Genomic DNA, 6,196 nt, shown 5'->3' on the forward strand with positions numbered 1-6,196 from the left:
CAATGGCAAGGATGGTTGCAGATTTCAGTGTGGATGTAGAAGCTGCCTACAAAAATGCAGGATGAGGGCTAAGTGAATGAACAACTGGATGCATCCAATTACAATTATTGCTCAAAATTGACCCTCCCCGTCTCTATAGTCTCTCCAAGCTGAACATTCCTTGGTAGATTTATGTGTGTTTTTAAGCTTTTTGGAACAGACTTCCTTTCCCACAGGCTAAAAACCTTAATTAATCAAACATATTTTTCCAGTGCTGGAATTCATAAACCCAAAAATAAAATAAGAAAAGAACTTAAAACCAGCTGTATAGAGCTAGATACAAAACTCGTCTAGGCTAATTCTTTATCTCTGATACTAGCCAGTGGCAGATCTTTAGGGAAAGTGTATAACTAAGAAGACGTTTATAGTGAAATCTTTCCCCTGGCAAATTCTTCAGGCAGTCAGTGGTATAAGGACTTGCCACCGCAGTTAATAGCTCCTAACTGGTATATTCTCATTCAAAAAGTCTAGCCAGTTTTTGAGCACATTCATTCAAATTTCCGCAACTTTCTGGGGCAGTTTAATTACACTCCACATGAAAAAGTAGTTTACTTTTTTGTTTTGAACTGCTTGCCTGGTAATTGAATTGTGTGTCCCCTATTCTGTGTATTTCAAGAAAGGAAGAATAATGATTCTTTGCTCATTTTTTCAATGTCATTCATTGTTTTCTACATCTCTGATCATGTCCATCCCAGTCATTGCCAAGCTAAAGAGACTATTTTATAGGCTTCTTCCTTATTGCAGAAGTCGTTACACACCTCTCGCCATCTTTGCATCCTTGTGTGTTTTTTTCCCCCTACTTCTGAGGGAAATTATCCATTCTGAGATAACATAATTCTCAGGAGACACTATAGATGTGGATTTACACAGAGTTGTGGTGCTGGTTTGGATCTCCATTCCCATCCTAACGATCCCTAAGATCTCTTCTGCCTCTAAACACCTTCTACGTCCTACACCAGTCTGCAGCATCTCCAAGATCCCTGCTCTGAGCAGCAATAATTAAGGTAAAGCCTTTCACTGAGAATGGTATTTATGGTTGCTTCTTTCCACTTGGGTTACTTTGTGTTTAGCAATGCTTAATTTCATCTGCCATTCCCTCTTCCAGCCGCGCATATCATAATTTAAATAAAAAATTATCTAAAGAAGTGACATTTGGTTCTTACACGGCTTCTTCCAGTGTCCACTGAGGTCAGCAGAGAGAATTAGATGGCCTTTCACTCGGACCCAGATGGTATTAGCTTACCATAGATTTTACAACATTTTCAAAGCGGAAAGCCACTTCTGAAATAGAAATGTTTTCCAACCATGTTCAGCAGCTGAGCTGCACATTCTGGAGATTAGAAAGGGGCTGTCTTGCCCACAGAAAGACTGGATGGCAACACCACAAAAAAAGAAAGTGGTACCACAACACAGTTATTCAGATGCATTTTAATTCAAATTGGATGGGACTGCGGGGGAGGAAATGCTGAAAGCCACAGAAATAGAATTTTTCCTCTCTTGCTCCAGTGTAATTTAAAACATCAAACCATTTGTAATGAGTTTTAGTGAAACCAAGTCTTGGCTGTGACCTTCTATGCCAAAATTTAGCCTGGAGAAAATTTTCAAAGCTGATTTATAAATCCTATAAAACAGGGAGGTTGATGGTGGAAACAGTGAGCTGTGGACACCAATAGGATATACAGTTAAAGCCTTATTTTTAACTTTTAATCTGCAGAGAGGCAGTAAGGTATATTTACCTTGTATCCCAGTGCTAAACAGCAAATCTGTTTACTACTGCATCCCAGTAATATACAGCAAAAAGGCCACCAAACTGCTTGTGTGGAAGGACAGCTTCTAGTCTTCCATTGGACAAGTGGTTTCTGCACCCATTTCTCATTCTAATATAAGGCTGAATAAAGTCTTCAAGGTACAGACTTTCTTACTGTCAATATGGACAGGGCCTGCCCCTGTGAACACTGTGTAGGATCTCTAGGAGATAACCATCATGCAAACAATTAGTAATGACTAAGTTGCATCGGTCATTTTTTCCTTGAGACTTAGTAATAATAAGAGTTTGCAATCATCAGGTCTCCTGTGTAATGCTGCCTTATTGATTTCCTTGTCGAACATTTCACACGACGCTTGGGACCTTTTGCGTCAAAATGTAATTTGAGTTAAAGGTAAGGTCCATCTATCATCTCACAGCCTCTGGCATTCTGCCTTGTAGAGGTCAAGGGCACAGGTACATCATATCACACCACCCATGGATTACCCATCTGATCTATTCACTATCCTTCACTATTCCCCACCAGCTTTCCCAGCACCTTCATGTCCCCTCAGTGGCGTGGTCTCCTATGAGCTACCTACCTGCACATGCTTATTTTCTCATCCAAGTAATTTTCCAGTTTTACCATTGTCCTCTTGGTTCCTGCAGATCACACTAGTCTCCAGAGCTTATAATTCCTTGAGAAATTTCATCCACTACCTTCTCAGCACATACATTTCCTCACCTCAGCCTTTGTTTTATTGTAATTATTTCTCCGTCCAAATCTATAGACATCTGTAGAATTTACATAAACTCAGGCAAAAGAAAATATTTATAACAAGCCAAGAAATAAAATTAGGGGAAAAAGTTGTGTAGATAAAGGAATTTTGGTTGGGATTCGCTTTCCTTCTAAATATTGACTTCAGGTAGTGTTGGCGTCCACTTCTGAGTTGGTCATTTAAATGGTTCTCACAGGAGTCACAGTACAGACCATCACAGTACGTATTTTAGGTATTTACTTGTGGTGAGATAAATTGTATGCTGTAGGAGCATTTCTTTCTCTCTGTTGACTGTAAAGGGATGCTCAACAGCTAGCTCAGAGGTCAACTGCTTTGTACTACCTGCCTTGTAAATGCCTCAAGTCAGACGAGCTGTCTCTGTCCTTCATTTCCTGTCCCCACACACAGTACATGAACAGAAGGACATGACGCTATGACTCTATCCTGCACTGACCTTGACGAAGGCAGATTTCTTGACTAATAACTGAAGACTTGCCTAATTAGTCAATAACAAGTTGCATTTATCAGCTTGCCTTGTAAGAATTGCACTGACTTCAAGCAAATGCTGTATGCACAAACCTCCTGGCAAAGCACAGACTTCAGCCCTTCAAATCCAGTTTAAAGCAACAACCATTGTGATCACACTGAGCAAAACAGAGAGAAAAGTTCAGCAATGCTGATGACGAACAGCACTCCAGGGAACAATAAAAAAAAAATGTTTTTCTTCTGCGCAGAGTAGGACCAGTGGAAGTTGCTCCAGCTCCTAAAGCAAACTTGTACTTTGTTTAACATGTTAGTAATGGAGGTGGTGGTGGCAGAGCTATTTTATGATTCTATTGTTTTCTTTGTGTACTTTCTACTTTTGTACTTCATTTCCAAAATAAGTGGATGGGAGCCTGGAGACTTGGTGAATATTCCTAGCTCCATTACTGACTTGCTGCAGTAAATGAAGAGGTCTCTTAACCTCCCTGTACCTCAAATATCCCATTTGTGAAATGGGGCTTGTCCTTTTACCTCTGTAAAGCACTTTGGGACTTAAGGGACTATTATCACTATATTCAGCACAAAACCAACAGCTCAAAACAAACAGTCCTGATGCTGTGGTCACAACCCAAACCGCAAGGACTATCCCTACCCAGAGATCAGTTACAGACGGTGAAAAAATCTAGGCTGTTTCAATATATTCTCTGGTTTTCCTGTCCACCCAAGAAAAAAAGGAGAGTGAGAGGAAAAAAAAAAAAAGCACTTCAAAGGGCTGGTCCCCTTGCCCGGAGCACTGACATCTTAAAGCATGCTGTACAACATAGCTACAGTTCCCAAGCTAGAGAGATCAAAACCGCAGCTTCACCAGCTCTTCTTTACAATAAAGCTAATCACATTAGCCACTTCACAAGAATAAATCTTTCATTTCCATTTCACTTTGATTTTCCCTTTTCATTTTTATCTTTAATGGGTAATGGTTTGAATAAAAATCTTTAGGTACAAGGAGGACAAGCCGGTTGCAGAAGGCATGTCTGGGGTAAGACTGCAAGGTGGAGGCCCTGGAAAGGTCACCACCTTATAAGGTAGGCTTAAAATCTGACCCAGTGGTTCATTAATCTGCTTAAGGATGTATGCCAGCTTCTACAGTGTCCTGGCTTGGAGGAAGTTTGTTTCATTTCAAAGCTTCCCTCTTCATCACTTAGAGGGAAATACAAAAAGAGAAAGAAAAATAAATTGTAAGCAGGAAAATACTTCATTTTTCACTTCTATGAGTTTGGTCATTGCAGAGAAGGAATAAGTCTGGTCTGATATTGCCTGAACCCCTCAATAGAAGCTGATGACAATATGTCAAGGAAGAAACAAGAAAACAAGGCCAAGAAGCCGAAGAAACTAAGGGTGCTATCCTATCCTTAACATTTTAATTCAGCTATCTGGGCCTGATTCTGTACAAGCTTGTACACTGGGACCTCTGATGAAGGAGTTCAGATGTCTCCAAAGTAGGATCATCTACTGACTGAGCCTCATGTTTAGTCCCTGCCACTTCATCTGCAATACTTTGCATGGGTGTACGTTATTTTCTTGTTTTGTATGTTGTACAGAATCAGCCCCCTGATTTTTGGTAGACTAACTGTGAAGAAACAGATTAAGATAAATGTAAATATGCAGAGATGTGCTTGGCATTTAAGGCAAGGTTTTTTTTTTCTCCATATCAAAAATTTAACAGATATTACTGTATAAATTACTTCAGCAGGTAGCATTTCAGTTTCCAAACCCCTGAACTAGCTTGTTTCCCTGACTAGGGGTGGGAAAGCGGAAGGAAATAAAAATTACTCTAGAAAAAGCAGCAAACGAATTCGCAAGCTCTGAAAACCTTTTCAGCTTCTGGTGTGCACAGTACATCAACCCCGTTTGTTGTCCCCTGAAGGGAGCTATTTATTCATGACAATATTAATCAGTTTTTTCCATTGTTTTCTCACCCCTTCCCTTCCAAAACCCTTCTTTCCCTACCTCCTTCATTTTACAGACATTAAACAAAATTTAACCTAAATAGTCAAATTATAGCATGAGTTTCTTACTGCAGTATCATGCAAATTAATACCCAAGGAAAATTGTGTTGATTTAAGAGGACTCTCTTATGCTATAATTTTTTAGCTTGGGTAGAGCTCTATAAGCCTGCATGAAAATGACAATGGTCTTTCTTTTTCTCTTTTTTTTGGGGGGGGTGGTGGTTTGGGTTTTTTTGTGTTGTTGTTGCGATTGTTTCTGCATCTGCAATTGCAGTTCAGGGCCAGAAACTTGCTGTTCATGAAAAATTAAAATGTGCAGCTTGTGTCGAAGGAGCTGAAGTTTGCAGAGAGATGTGAAGATCTCATGTTCTGTGATTTGTGTGGGTGTGTGCCCACAGCTTTTTCTGTCCTCGTTATAAATACAAAGGTTTAAGGAAGTGTGTGCTGTCTGGCTCCCTAGTACAAAGGCAGGGGGATTTGCAAAGCTCTTGTCACTGCCTAAGTCAAGGAGTGATTTCAATGAGGACTATTAGACTAGAAAAAAATCCTGCCATCAGAGACTTCAGGCATGTCATGGCATGAGGGGAGGAGAAGGGGTTCCCAGATGGACTTCACCTGCACTGATCAAGGAAATTAGAAATGCTCTGGGCAAAATCAAGTGCAAAACTGGTAACGTAGGAGTGCACTTTGTTCAGTGTGCTGCACCCTTCCTAAGCTGCGGAGGGAAGGCTACCCCTCTCTTCACCGCTTCCCTAAGGATATTTGGTCAGATTTGGAGTTACGCAAGTCTCCTCTCCTGTATTCATAGAAATTTGGGCATCACTTTAATATAGGCCATGTCTCCAAACCAATATCATTAGTATTTCTGCTTTGCAAATGAAGAAACTGAGGCACAAAACACTTAAGTGATATGATCTGATTCTCATCATGGGACAGAATTTGGAGTCTGCTCCATTTCTACCCCTATTTCCTACCAGAAAGAAAATAAAGGCTATATTAACTGTGATTTAAAAGAATGGAGAACCAAATACGGTACTTAAAAAAAGCATAACTTTTCTTTCTTTGGTTATTTAAAGAATTAATTTTAAAAACTGCAAATATTTATATGTTTTAGGTATCCAAAAATTACTGGTAGGCATTAATAT

Source organism: Mycteria americana, chromosome 4 (assembly GCF_035582795.1).
Source record: "Mycteria americana isolate JAX WOST 10 ecotype Jacksonville Zoo and Gardens chromosome 4, USCA_MyAme_1.0, whole genome shotgun sequence".
In the NCBI taxonomy this organism is placed as follows: domain Eukaryota; kingdom Metazoa; phylum Chordata; class Aves; order Ciconiiformes; family Ciconiidae; genus Mycteria; species Mycteria americana.